Source organism: Alosa sapidissima, chromosome 4, assembly GCF_018492685.1.
Source record: "Alosa sapidissima isolate fAloSap1 chromosome 4, fAloSap1.pri, whole genome shotgun sequence".
Lineage (NCBI taxonomy): Eukaryota > Metazoa > Chordata > Actinopteri > Clupeiformes > Clupeidae > Alosa > Alosa sapidissima.
Window position 1 is genome coordinate 37360304 of NC_055960.1, and position 19001 is coordinate 37379304.

The 19001-nt window shown below is 43.1% G+C and overlaps 1 long non-coding RNA gene across 2 annotated transcripts in view; it reads right to left on the reverse strand.

Annotated features, from left to right (window-relative positions):
* LOC121707525 overlaps positions 1 to 19001 on the reverse strand; it is a 32655-nt gene that overhangs the window by 11022 nt on the left and 2632 nt on the right. For both annotated transcript variants that reach the window (XR_006031345.1, XR_006031344.1), the window contains one exon: positions 8241 to 8314. This is a non-coding gene — a long non-coding RNA (uncharacterized LOC121707525). The remainder of the gene's footprint in view (positions 1 to 8240; positions 8315 to 19001) is intronic.

Consider the following 19001-nt stretch of genomic DNA (forward strand, 5'->3'; position numbering starts at 1 on the left):
TGCAATGACATGAAACACAGCAGAAGGCAAACATCCACTAGACAATTTCCCCTGCAATATCTACATACTATAATCAGATCTACTTACTGCATTTCTAAGGTTTTGTGTTAATGCCACATGATAGATGACGGCGATTTCTGCAATAGTGAAACATCCCAAAACATCCCAAAAGTTTACGCCACAAATACTGGTTGGCTGCATCAAATCTGTAAATTAAAAGATTATTCCTCAGCAAAAGTAATTTGAGGGAAACTCTAATATTCTCACTTTCAAATTCACTATTCACTTTTTTTCAAGACACTTGGGTTGGGAGGGAATTTCTGGGCTGCATGTTGTAAATTCAACTCGGATAGAGCCCGTCAACGCTGACTATACCCAAAGTCCTTTTAAGTCCCTCCACTTGGCAGCCATATTGCAACGCTTTTTGGGCACTCATCGGGCAACCGTTTCGGCAGAAATGCACGTGCGCAAGGCTTCACAACACCAATCTTGCTCCAGCGGCGAGATCACAACACGATTGGCACGGTGTATACACAAAACACCACATGATTGGCTCAATGTATTCACATGTCGACGTTTTGCCGCAGAAGGGGTGTGATATGCATAGACAACTGCCATATTGGCGTTACAAACTAACCCCATCCATTTCTATGGAGATTTTTCGAGTGCTGTGTCTCCTCATTAGAAAGTCTCTGCTATACCCAGGTCGCTGCATGATTGAATAAGGAGATCAAACCAAAACACAAGAATTGATATATATATATATATATATATATATAAGTATTTTATTTTTAGGGCTTGTATCATTCATAATATGGATCCAGAGTTTTGTTAATGCATTCTTTTTTTAAGAGTTAATGTGTATAAATGGTAATACAGATGCAACGTTAGTATGAAGATAAGCATGTTACATTATCGGACCGAAGTGAACCAAAGTGGGTGTGTCATTCGATAGGTTAGATATACACACTACAAATTCTGTTGAAGACTCCTCACTGGTTCAAAACAAAAGTGAAAAAAGTGAAAATGCTGGCTGGTTCCCAAGATAGCATCGAAATTCAAGGATTTTTTTTTTTTTTTTTTTAAGTATATTTTTTTGGGCTTTTTATGCCTTTAATGACAGGACAGTTAAGAATGACAGGAAGTGAGTGGGAGAGAGAGTCGGAGTGGGATCCGGAAAGGACCACGGGGCAGGAATTGAACCTGGGTCGTCTGCTTACGGTGCAGGTACCCCAGCCAGTTGCGCCACAGCTGGGGCCAAAATTCAAGGAATTTTGAATGGAACCAGTTCAAGAACCAGTTCTCTCTCAGTTGGTCAAAAAACGCCTTGAGAGCAGCTGAGCCAACATCCACCAACTGGTCATCTGTTAGGTGCAAATAACCAATTAATAATGCAACAGAACATGCACAAGGCGTGTTCTTTGCAGTCTTCCTGTACAGGCAGTGAGGTGGTAGCCAATGAATAGAGTAATATTCAGAATAATACTGTCCTACAATTAGGCTAATGCTGCCTAATTATCTATCAAACAGGGCAGATCAGCTTCCAGTTGGTTAAGAGTGCCGTTAGCATTGAATTTACTTTGTGATGATACTAAAATAGCGTGGCAATTTCGTAATAATGCAAGGACTGAGATTTAAAAAATGCCTTTTATCAGGTAGATTGGTTGTAGTGAGAAAAGACGACCTGTCTGTTGAGACTGGTCCTTTAGAGGGTTTCCAGAAGCGTTCTAGCAAGAACAGAGTTTGCTGGATTTAAACAAAATGATCACAGCAAAAAAATAAAACAAGTGCTTATCTGAGGAAATGTCTCCTGAAGTACAAAAATTCCAATGTCAAACCCACTTAACCACTTTTGGAGCAAGGTAGAATATGAAGACAATGAAGAAGGAAGTGGAAATTATATTTACATGCAATATCTTTGTTAAGGCATATGATAAGGGCAACAGCCCAACACACAAGATTATAAAATATTTAACATGAAACATTGCTTAAATATTGTACAATCTGTAAGTAAGTAAGTAAGTAAATTTAATTTATAGAGCACATTTAAAACAGTTTCCACTGACCAAAGTGCTGTACAGAGGATATCTGAACACTTTGCTTGACAAACACTTTGCTTGCAAAGGGGTGGAAAGAGGTGCTGCAACTATGTTCCCTGTTATAGACTAAACTGCAATTTAGCACATTTCCTGTTTATTCCCATATGGTTAATTACCACATATTCCTGTTAAGTCCCATTGAAAGTTTCCAACTTTGAAAGTTGCTGGAATTTTGCTGCAACCCTTCTTGGTGTCTTGGTAACCTTGACATCTATGCAAAGCTTCAAAAAAAAAAAAAATCTTTGTTTGCTTGCAGCAATTCATTACTTTCATGTAGGCGTTCCCCATTTTAGGAGCGCTGCCCTAATTTTTCAGACATACACAGGAGAGGTGTTGCCTTCCTTTCGCTATAGTTAGGGGATCTCCCACAGTAGGCGATTGACAACCAAGCCTATTTCACATTACACAGCATCACTCCAGGGTAACAGGGTGAACGGCACTGTGCATTCGCACTTGCTTTACGGCAAGCGTTACAATAGCTGATAGGTGAAGCAAGGTGGAGCGTACTCAGCAGGTACATATAAATGGAAGACGGTAGGCTGCAATAGACTAAATTATTTAACACAGCGGTATTGGACAATTACACTTCCAACCTGTAGGGGGACCAAAGAGGAAAAGTGCTTTGGTGTTGCTTCAACTATTGAGACGGAGTTGCTATTTAATTGCAGCCTTGGCGAATATTTGAGACAGGGTTGCCATTTAATTGCAGCCTTGGCGAATAGTTAATTCCATTAGTTCAAATTGTGATTTTGGCTGAAAATGGATTAGGTAATTGTACAGCCCTAGCCAAAAACAGTGTGGAATTTTCCAGAATGCTTTGGAACTTCCTCCCCTTTATAGTTTTGGATCGAATATCCCAGCACATTATGTATAAACTGTACCACTCAATACATTTTTCCAGCTACACACTGTTAACGGCTGGTCTGACAAAATGCCAACGGACAGAGCCAGACGAGAGAAGAGAAGAAGCAATGGGGCCTCAACCGAGCCAATCTATTCAGATGCCTCTTTTCTTAATCTTTCCTTTGAGTCTTACAACATCATTAGAGTGCTCTTTGACCGCATTAAGAGATACAGCATATTAAAACCTAATCAAGAGGCATGCCTGCAAGACCTGATGGTCACTTTCCTATCCTGGGTTTGGCATACTAATATAAAGTGGGCATTACAAACATAATGCCAAGAGTTCTAAGAATACGGTCCAACTGACACTACTGTCAGACAGTCATCATTGTCAACTGTCAGACAACGTGAAAACTGCATGTTCAGGGAGACCATGGGGCAGGGTTTCCGTTGTCCGGTAATCACCGGACGTTGGCCGAAAAAAAAATGAAATGTCCGACAAAATTAAATCTCTCCGGTCAAATTGTCAGATTGAAATTGGCTAATAATCCCGTCCCCTAACGCAATCTGAATTTGAGAACAAGCCTTAATATGTAAGCCTATATTATACGTCCTCTGGCTATGTTTTTAATTGAACAGGCTCTACCGTTTGAAAAGTAAGCTATTAACTCATTGAGTGCCTTCCTTCCCATGCGTTGAGTGCCAAAAACGTAATATTACGTTTTTAGCTTTTTTTTTTAAATTACGAAACTAGACACTCTTACACACCTTATATGTGATTTTGAGAACTCTGTGATGAATGGAAATGAAATATATGAAGATCGAAAACTCATGAAAACGCACAATCTGGACATTTTATCATAACTCGGTTGCTGCTTTGGGTCGAATCAGTGACGCATGCACGTCAGGTCAAAACCAGGCCATTTTCGTGGGTCTATCACTAGGTGGCAGTCTCGCCAGGTCTCGCTGATCACTTCCCGGAAAGTGTACACAAGTAACAGGCAACACTTCATATTTCATGAAAGACTCTAGGACAAAGCTCCCGAAAATAGCTTGGCATTCAATGAGTTAAACAACACGCATAGCCTATGCTGCATTTCAAATAGGAAGCGCACGCTTAAAACGTCCATGTTAAACAACGAACAAATGAGTGAGGCGGTTCAAACATGGCCAGGCCCAGGCAGACTAGCCTTTTTAGTTTTTTCAGAGGCCAGACGCGATGGATGATGATAAATTGGTGACGTCTGAAGCCTCACCAAATCGTCAAATCCACCACCACCAGATAAAAAGCAGAAGTGTCGGGCGTATCTGTCGGAATCAGTGACATTGGAAGTGGAGTTGCGGGGGGTGCGGCCGCTCCAAGACACTGTCATTCTCCGTGTACACTGGACAGGCAAAGTGTTCTTTACCCAAAGCATACAGTAGGCCTATGCGTTCTCTGTCTATGATCTGCAGGGTTAGGGCCTCCTCGACGAGGCGATTACTGGTCCGTGGATAATTTCTGGCACAATTAAACGGTACCATTGAACCGTGGCCGAAAGAAAAAGAAACTAAACATTTCCCAGAATAGGAAACATTTCTTAATTTATTGTTATCAAATAAAGAGGCATAGGATTAGGGGGTAGTGGTGTGAGCGCTCATTCTTGTGGGTGCGCATCTGTGTAAGTTAAACAGTCACTACTGGAGATAACTTGGGTAGCAGCATCAAACAAAGCCTTTTTAAAACAACGAACAAAGCGGACTCTTGCTGTCCATGAAAAGATACTGGCTATCTTGTTAGGCATGTTTAAGTTAGGCTAATGAACATGTTGCATTCTATACAGCCTGATTATTTAATTCTTTAAGCTACATAGCCTGTCTCCAGTTGTAATTAAGAAGGGATAATAGGATATTTGACCAGCATATCATCAAAATGTCCGGAAAACGAAACCTCTGCCGGTCACTTTGACTGAAAAAATGCTGCATTTTGGAATGATGGAGGAAGTGAAACTAAATCAGGGGAGCTGCCCCTTGAGTCAGACCCCATCCAAAACTGATCCATTCTGCACCTTTGCCAATGAGTTCAAAACTTCTACTTACAAATTAAAATATCTTTTATATAATTGAAGAAAAATCAAATTTTCTAACACTTGTTTGGCATCTTCATCAGTGTGTGGGTTAACTCTATTAACACTTAAAATACACCACATATAACAGAAAATCAGAATAGATGGACTAATAGGAACAGGAATATTGGCATTTGATGCACATATTGACATATGTTGTATTTTAACTTCTCACATAAACATAGACTGTTTGTGTCAGTATAGTTGTGCAACTTACTAGTTCCAAGTTCCAAGACACTGAAACCTTATTTAACAGGAATTTCACTGGGTCTGGTATACACCCAGTAACTCCCGCCAATGACCTCAGGCCTTCTAGACATGCCAGCCACCCTAATATATCCAAGTCCAGCTTAGAACAGCCAAATATAGACAGCCCTTGCATGCCCCACACCCTTAGACCCTCGGGTCACAGTCTGGAAACCCAAACTGAGGCAGACATGGCCAACACTGGACACCACCACCAAGGAAAGCATGGGGAAGCATAAACATATAACTAATGCTGACACCAATACGTCATGATTACTGACACACATCATTAGGGACGCCAGCGTCAATGCTGTTACACTCGTCACGTATGCGCTCACAAGCAGATACCATCAATGGCACGCCTGCTGCCGACGAGCAACGAAACCAATACACACAGGAGAGGCGGAAACCCAACACCATCAATGACATGCACGCGCTGTTCCCAACAACAGGAACACATCAACAAGCTGAAAGAAGCAATCCACGACTCCACAGCCTGACGCTGCTGCTGCTGCTACTGCCAAGGAAACGGTCTCGACTTGAAAGGATTGGAGGAGAGACCTCCATTAACCATCCTTAGTGTTCAGCAGAAATCATCACGGTTAAAATTAGAGATGCACCGATATGGAATTTTAGTGCCGATAACGGATATTTATTGGTTTGTTGTGGCCGATACCGATACGATAACCGATAATATTACTCTTGAAAAAAAATTGTGAAAAGTGATTTGGGGAAAGCATTTAATAAGCATAATTTTATTGCAGTAATTTTACCTACCACCAAATGATGGACAGAACTCATAATAGTCCTCAATAGTACGGCAGTCAACAACATAACAGTAGCCTAGCCCTACAGTATGTGTGGCTCCTTTAAGTGAACCTGAAGTCAGTGAATTGCGAGTGAGTGGCTAGAGAGTTTGAATCTTTTTCCTTTAGGACTAAACGCTCATAAACGGCTCAGCTTGGAATAAGCTACAGTATAGCGACCAAATCAGAGTTTGTGAGGGAAACTTAAGATTAGTTTCAACTGCGGGTAACTGAATAAAGCTGCAACTCCTCAGACTGTATCTTATGTCCGTCTACTCTGTTGCGCACAACCTGCTGCAGCAGATATGAAAGGCGTTAGCCCCGAAGGTTTTAATAACTTATTATGGTGACCTGTCTGGAACTGAAGCACGAATTGTTAGCATATTTCTAGGTAATAATATAAAACCCAAGCTAAAGTAATGCAAATATAATACTAAAACACAACTTAGAACTAGGCCTACTTATGTAGTCGTCCCACTAACGAGTTTGTTTATTTGTTTTCCCGACCAGCGCGGTAAAGTGCAAACACACCAGCACAAGACGGCTCTAGATAGGGCTGAGCTCCGCTCTGGTAAGGTTAAATGGCGGATCATTCACGAGAGGATTTTGAGATCCACAGATTTCCAAATGAATGCATATCCACAGATTTTCTTAGAGTGGTGAAATACATTCACACCGCTGACATTATATTGAGGAAAAAGTATAGCCAACCAAGCTCAAGTAGCTCAGTGTAGCCAGACGGACCTTACGTAGGCCTAAATTAGGACTTTAAAAAATATCGGCGCAAATTATCGGCCAGAATTCTGTTATCGGACCGATAATAATATTTTAATTTTTTCGCTTATCGGCCAATAATATATCGGCCGCCGATATATTGTGCATCCCTAGTTAAAATAAATGAAGGAACTAGGCGACTTATTGAGGATTCCTAGCCGCAAGACGCAAGAATTCCAGTGTTTGCCATTTTGGAAGACAGCTAAGCATATTTTAACTTAACTCCAAGGTTAGTGTTGAAGCTTAGAGGTCTTAATTTGAAAGGATTGGAGGGGGAAAATAAGGAGAGACCTCCATTAACCATCCTTAGCGTTGAGCAGAAATCCTCACGGTTCAATGGAGGAACTAGGTGACTCTGCGGTGTTTGTTTGGGTGTGGTGCTGCTCGGAGCTCCGTGTGGAGTTTGGGTGTAATTAGACGGAAGCGAGAGCAGGCGCTGGCGATGACGCCAGTGCCCTGACAGCGGTGGCAGGGTCTGCCTCACACGGGGCAAAGCCATCTGCTCACCTGCGCTCACAGCGACCGCACTCACGCTCCGCTCGGCTTGCGAGGCCAACACACAGGCATGGGGTGTTTTTCGCTCCGATTTGCTTCCCCACCGTTTTCTGTTCCACACTTCTCTTGCCCACGCTCCTCCCTCTTCATCTCTCTTCTCACAGCAACACTCCCCTCCCAACCTCCATTTTCAACCCCCCCCCCCCACCTCCTCCCAACAGCAAATTAAAAAGATGATACAGGAACCAGTTTCCTGGATGCGGATTAAGCCTAGTTTAAAACTGCAGATCTCCGCTACAAAAGAGCTTTTAGTCTGGGTCTAGACTTATGTTTGGGAAACCAGGCCATTGACTATAGATGAGACTCAGACACTACAGCTTATTGAGCTACAAAACAGCTGCTGTGCATCTTCATTGGGAAGTGAAGCCCAGGCTGCCAGACCTCATCTACAGGTCACCGGCTCAGAGTTCACCCGAGAGACCACCCGGAGAACTCTCAGGGGCTTAATGACTCATCGACTGATTGCTTGCAGCATAAACACGGAAAAAGGATCCACACTTTTCTAATTAGACATAATTTTACTTCAATTAGGAAATGTACATGCATGGAGATGGGAGGGGAGGGGAGGAGAGGGGGGGGGGGGGGGGCGTTAAACTGGGTGCTCTTCACTGATGACCTGCGATAACGTCCTGCCCATTATGGTCTGGCATATATTAATGGCAAGCCTGTGAGCTTGACAGTTCTGACTTGATCTACATTCAAAAAAGGAACAAAAATAACAGACTATTTCTTTGCCTTGCTGGTGAGCACAACTGGGAGGGGGGGGGGGGGTATTGGTTCTAATTCAGCACTGCACTTTTCGCATGACTCACCGGCCGAGTGTTCCCGGGTCGAGTCACAGCCCTGGTGGGTGGTGGGAGCGGTAATTAGGTGCAGGGCTCTCCGGCTGAAAAGGAGAGAGAGAAAGAAAGAAAATAAAAATCAGGCGTCTGCACTGCTCTCCTGTCTCTCCTCAAGACCCCGGACCCTGGGTGGGCCGATCGGATCCCAAGTCTCGTTCCTCTTCATCAACTCCTGCTGTGGCTTTCATTCCCAATCGATCAATCAAACTAATTAGGTTCAAATGCCAGGGCACCACCAGGGCGAGCGGCACCAACAGTCTTGTGCAACTTGTTTCATAGCTATACGTTTCGCAGGACAAATATTACATGTGAACTGAATCTACTTACCGCTTTCTGGAATTCTTCCAACATATTTACATCTCTAAATTCAAGACAGAAGGTTCTCATGATCCATCATTCCCTTGTTAATTCTTGAAGATTTTTTTTTTTTCTGGCACTCGAGTGCTTTGTAGAAACTAAGCCCAGTATTAGGCCTCCATACAACTGTGTAAACCAACTACAACTCAGAACATATGACAACCAACTCCTTCAGTAGTGCAGCACATGGTATGTACATGTAGCCAAATTTGGGGCGTGTGAAACAACTCCAATGGCTGCATCAAATCTGCTATCAAAATGGCAACTCTGCTCTGCTTGTAGATCTACACAGAAACATTTGGCATGCTTTAGCTTCAAGTTGTTGTCCGTCTAGGGGGCCACGGAAAGCAACTGCCAATACTTCCTGCTGCATAACATGGGGCCATTACACAACAGTCAGCTTTGGTACATTTACTGTAATTAAACAGCATAGTGCTTATGGGATATGTATTCCTAAACAGCAGAGGGCTTATGGGATATGTATTCCTTTCATGGCTGAATAAGGACAGCGTGCTGCACAATGCATGAAAAAGGGAATAGATGTTCTCCGGTGATAAACTAGACCTACATCTATGGGGTTGATAAACTAGACCTACATCTATGGGGTGGATAAACTAGACCTATATCTATGGGGCTGATCACTCTGAAACAGAAAAAACACCTACTCCAACGCCAAGAACAGAGGCTTTTACTGATACTGTACATCTGTGGCTCAGCAAATCTAACAATGTTTTAAATGCTTTAAAAAATGTGAATGATAATTGTGGACATGCGTCAGGCATACAATCACCATAATCTGACAGGCATCACAAAAACCTGTCATTTGTTTTTTAAGGGTTTAAAACTGCAATGACAGCATAAAAATTAGTCAAATTTCCAAACAAACAGGCATCCATGTTTGCCAATTATTTTGCATTCATACAGCACAACTGACAGGAGTCAGTGGGCAATTATTTTGCATTCATACAGCACAACTGACAGGAGTCAGTGGGCTCCTGTGGAGGCCAATCTTGGCAGAAGTTGGCAGGAAATATTCACTTTGGACATAAAAGTTTAATGGCGTTCTAAGCTGCCTACAAAAAGGGGTGGCACACACTCCTCCTTCGTTTCAGTAGCTCGCCATCCCTTTTTCCCACGGAATGCTCATCAGTATGCACGTCATGTCCACGGCATCCCCATTCCCTACAACCTGGCCTGCCATAGCCCAGAACAAACAAACAAACAAACAAACCTACCTGTAAACAAGCCAAAGGTAGGTAACTTCACTGTGGACAGTAAGCATTTGGGTCTGTCTTGGGTTTAATTAGCTCACCCAAATAACCATAAAGAGAACGCAATGGTGCAACGCAAAGGTGCAAAGTGCTGCTTGTTGTTAAGGATGAGACCATCATACCGGCAAAGTAATGCTCTATTGTAGGTTAATGCCTGTGCAAAAGATCTCTCTACAGACTGTTTCTTCCTGGTGTAGCTGCCGGTTGGTAAGAGCTTTAGTGTTATGGCATGGGGTGGGGGGCATATTGAATGCGTTCAGGAGCAGATATGTGTGACAAGAAAATTAAACTCCAAAAGTACCTCTTCACTTCGAGTTGAAAAGCTTCACAGAGGGAGGGAAGAAATGCAAATGATAATTTGCCAGTGAGGAAGCAGGTTTTAGTGATAGTGATAGTCATCACGATGGTATTGATTAAGAGGAAGACATGACAGTGATGGCGGCAGGAAGCATAGAAAAAGCAGAAAGATTGTCTGCTAGACAAGGCATAGAATGGAAAGAGCGAGAGAACGAGAGAGAAAGAGGAGTGTGGGGTTTTTGAGAGCTGAAAGCGCGGTGAGGCCATGAGGACTGCTTTCTATTTATAGTGGCAGATTTTTTATTCAAGAGGGCTTTGCTGCGGTGTTGCGCTCTCCACTTCCCTCTCTCTCCTTCTCCCTCTCTTCTCTCTCCCTCTTTTTTCTCCCCACTTCTCTTCTCTCTCTCTCCCCTTCACTCTCCCTTTCTCTCCCTCCCTCTACTTCTTTCTGTCTCTGCCTCCTTCTCTTCTCTCGCTCTCTCTCTATTTCTCTCTCTCTCTCTCTCTCCCCCCATTTCCCGCGCTTCTCATCTCTCAGCGCATTATGTTGGTAAAATAAATAAGGGGAGAAAAGCTGGCTGGAAAGCAGGTGGAGATGCAGACAATGCCAGTGACAGCTCCAGCAGCGTGGGAGGGGCGAGAGAGATGGATGGTGGGGGGGGGGGGGGGGGGGGGGGGTGTATCTCATTTGGTGTGTGTGTGGGTGAGGATGGAGGTTAGGATGCTTTCTCCTGATTCCCTGTGCTTGCTTATTGGAGTCATCTTTTGGGAAGAAATTCCTAACAGGCTGCACCCATCACCCTCTCTCCTCGCCATATCTTTAATCATCCATCCATTCCTGCTTCTCTCACTCTCTCCTTTTCTTTCTTTCTTTCTCTCTCTCTCTCTCCCTTTCTACCTCCCTCCTGCGTTGCACCAAACACCCCCACAGATAAAACACACACACTCACACACACACAGTCACACGCACACACACACACACAGTCTGCTGTGCCAGTGTCACTCAAAGTGACGCCTCTTCCAGGTCTCCACCCTAGTCCCCTCCCCCTTCCTACAGAGGACGCAGTAGCAGGGAATTCCTCATTACCTCATCAGCGTCAGCACTGTGTCTCACAGCAAAGGGAGACCGACCAAAGACCTCTCCAACTCAACACCAACACACACACACACACACACAATATCAATAAAAAGTAAGTTAGCCCTATTTCATTGGGGCTGACTGATTTCAGCAAGGAAACACTACTGAGAGAGAAAACCTGTTTGAACATTCTCAAGATGCTAGAATAACACAGAGGCAGAGCTGATGGCAACAGCCAGTAAAAACCCTGCACACCTGAATACACACATCAGCCCTGAAAACCCTGCACACCTGAATACACACATCAGCCCTGAAAACCCTGCACACCTGAATACACACATCAGCCCTGAAAAGTTCTCACAGCAAACCCGATGCACAGAATGGCAGATATTAAACTTAGATAACACACACACACACACACACAATTATTATCATCATTTTTTTTAAATCAGCAATGCAAGACAACATAACCCTGAGCAGCACACTTGTGGTTGCTTGTCAATGTCCCAATAATCTAAAAGAGTCTCCAGAAATCCTTCTTAGTCAGGACTTCACCCAACGGCAACATGCTCTCATGAAATCACTGATAAAAACACCACCAAAGCAATAATGACAGAAGAGTATTAGGACAAGGACAGATGGAAGATATAAAGAGAGAGAGAGAGAGAGAGAGAGAGCGAGAGAGAGAGAGAGAGAGCACAGATGATCAGATGCTCTAAGAGTAAGAAGCCTCTGGAGGAGAAGACTGTACAATCCATTCAACATAAAGCCAGCAGCCTGGAGTTTACAGTACGCAACACTAGTGAACATACTACACACTCACCCAAAGACACACACACACACACACCTTCTGTGTTCTCCTGTTCAGCTTCTGTGTCGTCTTCAGGAAACGGGGTGTCTCAGTGACCACGGCACATCAGACAGCGCTAGCTGCACTTCTGTCTGGTGATGAATGGAGTCAATCTCTCTCATTAAAAAAGAATAATGATGTCCCTGTCTGTGTTCTTCACCCTCTCACGCTGCTCTGCTCTTCCCTGCAACCTTGTCCTACCTTGTCTGCCTATCGTTAGTATTTTGTGAACGAAGGACACCTCTCTTTTTGACAACGGTGCTTTCCTTTTTTCTGAATGAACGAACGAGAGCCACTGAGCTACAGATTCTCTCGTTCTCTCGTTCTCCCGGTTCCGTGCGCACGCTCACACTGTTCCTGCCTCCTTCTCTCTGCCCCCCCCCACTCTCTCGCTCCATCCCTGCTTCTGCCTCTCTCACTCTCCTGCAATCAGGCACAGTAATAATATAATTGCACTGACAGGCAGCTGAGGGCTAGCCGAGAAGCCCAGCTGTTTAAAGGCCACCGTCACACTATACCCTAATAACAAGAAGGCAAAGGCAACATGAACACACACACACACACACACATTATTTTAAAGTACACAGAAAGAACACATTATTTTTTGGTTACTTTGCTCAAAAGTGAGACACATTAATATGAATTATTTAGTAAAAGCTCAACAGGTCAAAATGAGGTACCATCAAATTCAGTCCCATCACATGATGACCGGGCAGTGTATTTATGGACAATTAGTTATGGTCATTCTCTCCACCCCACAGAGACCTCTTGAGACTTGAAAGGCTATTTGTTACATACAGTCCTTAACTGAGTAAAAAAAAAACAAATCTATAATTTAAAGAGGGGAGAGGACTTTATTGAACCACACTTAACAGAACTGCACAAAGTCAGTAAATTTAGTTTATTTATATAGCGGTTTTCACAGACAGGATCACAAAGTGCTTCACAGAAAAGTGCATGGAAAATAAATCAAAGTAGCAAAATAGAATAAGGATAAATAAATAAAACATATAAAATTAAAATGACTTAAACAGATAAAATGATCAGGTTGTTGTAAACAGAAGTGACCCAAAAACTAATCTAAACAAATGAGTCTTCAGTTGTCCCTTAAAACAGTCAACACTTTCAGCAAACTTAATGCTAATTGGAAGAGCATTCAGGAGTCTGGGGGTAGTAAAATCATGTGCGTGGGACTGACAGTGGGGCAGTAGAATCAAGTGCGTGGGACTGACAACAGATTTTGATCAATGGACCTACGAGAGTGGGAAGGATTCTGCAAGAGGGAAGTTGCCTCCGTAGGCCAAATTTCAAATTAGAAAAACATTCACACAGAAAGCCAAGCTGATCTCTTTTAGGTGACAGACACGTCAAATCGTCAACTACTTAACCTCCATAAAGGTTTTGACAGAACAGTTTATTTCCTAATTACAGCTATAGATTCCAATCACGGTTCAAGGTTGAGATATTTTGTTCATATTCTACCCAAGTGTATTTGGTTGGATCCCTGATACTCTACTTCCACCCCTTTCATTTCCGTCAGTCACAATCATGCTTCTAAACTAAGCACTGGCTGAGCTGAAGAGAAATCAGAATATTCTCACCAAGTCTCTAGATGCAGTAAAAGGTTGCGTGCGTGCGTGCGTGCGTGCGCGCGTGTGTGTGTGTGCGCGTGCGTGCGTGCGTGCGTGCACTGTGCAAAGGTTTGGTTCAGGTTCTGCTCAGTTTAGGCCCCATCCAAACGAATCCTGTAAACGCACTGCCCGAAACCGGACCTTTTTTAAACCTGGTCCCAGGGTGGAAAAATCTGAAACCGTAGCCCTTGTGAGTTCGTTTGGACGGCGAAACCGCATACCTGCGTATTGATGATGTCATCGCCACACCCCTGGACTTGACACTTATAGTATTGCCTATACAATACTAGTTTTCATACATGACATTGCCTACGATTACACTCAGTAGGATAAATATCACAACTGATGCTGCGCAGCGCCAATCATGACTCATTCTCATGACTTGGTGGACTGAACAGTGTTTTCCCTGTGTTTTCTTGATGCATTTCTAGCTATCGTCAGTGACGCGAGAGAACTATTAGTCAGAAGTTATTAGGGAAGTGCGGTGTAAGTTTAAATTAATTTGTGCGTAGTGGCGGTGTCGTTCATTTATTTTACATGTCTTACAACATAAATAAATGCATTCATAGTCTAGTGAAGTCAGATATGAGCATACAAAGACGCGTAACTCATGTTAAGCCAATGGTAGATGCACACTAAATGCGAATGCGCGATTTGATGCAGGCAAAAGTGTCGACTGTTACTAACAAAGGTATTATAGTAATATTATGAATGTGGCGACAGAATAGCCTAACTTGGGTAGACCTAGCGTTTAGTAGCCTATGCAACGGTGATATCCAAAACTAATGTGAATCGCAGACTATCCTACAACCAAAGAAAGTAAAGGAGATTATTTGTACCAGCATTAGCCAAATAAAGGACGGGACTGCACCCTTCACAAACCGTAAAAATGAAGTTTATTAGTTTTTACAGTTGACTACAGTTGGCAGTTCACTATCAGTCCACACAAACAATTCTGGTTTCCTTGCACTAGCCATTTTCGTCGTAGCCTATTCTGTCTGTTTGTTTGTATAGCTTACAGCGCGCAAGCTTTGGTCAATTTCTGTAAGAGAAACAGTGCCGCCTATAGGCTTAGGATATGAAGTAACGTGTTGAGTCGTGTTGAGATGGATCCGTTTGGACGCAAATATTCTTGATACGGTTCCAGGGAAGACGGAGGAAACAAAGATCGGTTTGGTACATGTGGACTAGCCCTTAGACACGTGATCAGAGATAAAGATCCACTAATGCTACCTAATTCCTATAGGCCAGACCTGCGGTGTTTGTGTGTGTGTTTGTACATGCATGTGTGTGTGTGTAGGTGTATGTATGTATACACTACTACGCAAGCCAGAGCCACAAATGCATGCGGTGTGGAGGGGGTTGGGTGGACAAGAGGTGAAGGGTGAGCAGCTTCCCAAGATATACAGCGCTCACGTAGGGCGCCCACAATCGACACAGTCCTGCAAAACAAGAAAACCCTTGCACTGCTGAGGCTACCACTGCTGCATCAAAACATCCCACAATCGACACCGTCCTGCAAAACAAGACAACCTTTGCCTAAGGAAATGGACGTTTTTTTTTTTAAGTTCTTTTTATCAGAAACACATTAGGCCTACACTGGCGCATATGCAGTACTATTTATAAACACCCTCTTACCCCCAACTCCCACAAGCAATGCGTATCGTGTAGACAGTGAGCCTCATGGAAAGGTGCCCAAAATGTGCAAAGGAATGGAATACAATATTGCCAAGGATACAACAACTGCATGTGTAGCCTAAGTGGTGATAAATTTAACTTGCACGAGTGCAGTGCAGCACAGCTGCTAGCTGGTCTTGATGATGCTAATGCAACTGAAACCTTATGACCACCCGCCACTACGGGCGCGATACTTAGAAACTCACACCAGCCGTCTGTGGACACAGCAAGAGCATCCCTCAGCTCTTCCCAATGTAATAATCAGACTCGGGTGGTGACGCTTAATTAATGTGCAAATCTGAGCCTCCGTAAATGCGTATTTAGTCAATAAAACCATTAGCTAAGAGGGACACCCTACAAAGAATTTCTCCAGCATTTTTCAAAATAAAACTCTAGACACCCAGCATACTGACCTAATGCATCAATTTTATATAGTCAGCATCATGTTATTTATGTTATTCTGATACACATTATCTAAAAAAAAAAAACAAAAAAAAAAAACAATGACAACCATCACCGTCTTCATCCAGAAGTAAGCCATGATTGGGACTTGGTGCCTCTAGATGGTGCAGCTCCTATTTTGAAAAGTAATGTACTGTAGATAGATCTTTTGGCGTGTTATGGAGGCTGTCTCTCCTCCTCCTCCTGTGTTTCCCATCAGCCCTGAGTGTGTCTTTCTTCAATCTCTCTTTCTCTCTCCATCTCTCTGTGACAGTGACCCCAGCCAAATCTGAGCCAAGACCTAAAGCCTCACCACCAGTCACCTTCCCTCAGCTAAAATCAATAATTCACATCCACACCACAGCTTTAGCAGAAAACATGGCTATAAGAGGCTACCACTGGAAAAATATTGGGTAGGCAAATGGGTGCAGACAAAATGATTGTGAGAAAACTACATGGGCAAGGGGAAACAAAGAGTGGTGGGAGGCATATGCAGTACAGGGAGAGAAGAGAGGGAGGGGAAAGATAAAAGCAGTGTGAAAGGAGAGAGAGAGAGAGTGAGAGAGCGCACACTAGAGAGAGCGAGAGAAGCAGCAGAAGCACTACCACCACCACTCGGTCAGCGCTCCAGCAGGCATCTATAAATAGATCTTCAAATCTCTCTAGAAAAAAAAAGAAGCCATTCTGCTGCTGCTGCTGGTGCTGCTGCCCCTGCAAACAGAGATTCAGACAGCAGCACAAGATGCACCATCCCTGGCAAACAAACCAAGCAGCCCCAATAAAAACACCATCTCTCTCTCCCTCTCTCTCTTCTCACAGCTCTATTGTATCCATCGCTGCTACCGGTTATTTTTAGCCAGCAGCAAAGACTGCAGGTAGTCTAAAGCCTTCTTGTGGAAAAAATCACACCCGAACACATTCTGGTCTATGGCAACTGCATCACACTCTCGCTCTCTGCACAGAGCCAATAGCCGAGTTTGATGAACATAAACCATAGGTAGAAAATCTGATTGTCGTGTTAACACTACATAACTGAGAAGGAGTGCAGTTGGCGTTGTGCTTGCTTGGTATCATCAGCTACACTCGCTAAAAATGGCGGAGAACTGCCTGCCATCTCAAGAGCTCGCCAGTGGCACACAAACTAAAATCAGTCGTTAGTCAGAACTTAAATGTTGCTGATCTGAAATATTTTCTTTGAACAACTGTTTAGTACAGCATGAATGCTCCCCATCCTCAAATGTAAACATGTATACAAACAAAACAAAGAAAGGCACCATATTAAATAAAATCTACAAAACTATGTTTAACACGGTAGACATACATCTTATGAATATTTTTCAGTCAACTAATCACATGTTTTCACTGACACGGTCTTATATCCAAATGAATGAATAATCCACCAAATCACTCAGAAACCTTACTCAAAAATCACCAAGTGCCTTTGTCAACAAGTGGACATTATGTGAGTTAACACAGCCAGCCTGCCTGACAGAGAAAGGTGTTTCATCTTTTTGATGGTATCATTAATTGCAATGGTTTAATTATTTAGTGATCAAAGGCAAGTCATTCCTCAAGCCAAGGACCCCTCCTCAAGAAGGCTGATAATGATTTATAGACTGTGCACATAACACAGTAATGAAAAAGTCATACTAGATGACTGCCCACCACAAGCACCATTAAAAACCTTCATTTTTAGTCCATGAATGCCCAAGATCAGGGTTTGGACTAAAAGGTCAAAGTGCGCTAATAATAATTGCACCTTGTTCTGTCAGCACTGACTGTAAGTGGCCTTATGTTACCTAGGATAGACTTAAAACTATATCACGATATGTTGTGATATTTTTGGCGATATTTGAGGATTTGAAAAAAGTACTATTCACCAGTTTTTTTCAACTTATAGCCTTAAGATCTGTGCAAATACATGAAAGTAAAACTTGATCCTGACCATCATCAGCAATGAACTCAACTCTACAGTTTGAGGGCAACACAATACAGTCATCTTGGTTCTCATTCCACATGGGAGCTGCTCATCTTGCAGCGCATATAAACATGTCATCAACTAGATGTACTGCAGAGCGGTACAAAATATGACCGCCGCCCAGTCCAGCACATTTTTTCCACAAAAATAAATCACGCTGAAAGGCCTATATGATTCTAACTGTCTTATGCATTATCCACACTCAATTCTCACTGGTATCTGCTAGACAACAAGTACCAAAACATGATTAGTTCATAGATTTCACATATAAAATTAATTTTATACAACCCCACCCCCATCTTGCCTGTTCATAATTCTGAGAAATTCTTGAATTGTGTGCATGTGTGCGTGTACACGTTTATGTTTATGTGTGTGAGTGTGTGTGTGTGTGTGTGTGCGTGCTTGTGTGTTTGCCTGCGTATGTGTGTTTGTGCATGTGCATGCATGCATACATATGTCTACTGTGTGAGTATGTGTCATACGTATGATTACTGTGAATGTATGTGTGTGCGTGTGTATCAGTTTATGCACATGTGTGCACATGGAATGGGTTAACATGACCCCTGGAGGCAAACATACGGAAAAAATTGGTCATCCTAGGCCCTACGGTTCTCAAGATATTCACAGAAAACTGTGTCTGCCCTACCCTCCTTTTGGGGGGTCCAGTACAGCGGGGGGGCTACAGATCAAAACAAAAAACGATGGTTCCATGCTATCCATGTGGGGTTACATGCCCACCAAGTTTCGTGTACCCCGGTCAGTGTCCCGGGAATCCTTGTTGGTTTACGGTCACTAAATGTACACATAAATTATTTTATTGTAAGGCCCCCCATGAACGGAGGGTGTCATAATGATCCTACACTTTCAATTTCGTGCAGTTTTGACCATGTCAGCCAGAGATATTGTGATGAAAACACCTAATTTTTTTGCTTTTTAATTTTTAACTAGGTGGCGCTATACATGAAATGAGTGGTTATGGAATGGGTTGACATGGCCCCTTGAGATCAACATACAAAAAAAAAAGGTCCTCCTAAACCTTACGGTTCTCGAGATATTCACAGAAAACTGTGTCTGCCCTACCCTCCTTTCTGGGGGTGTAGTCCAGCGGGGGGGCTACAGATCAAAACAAAAACCATGGTTCCATGCTTCGC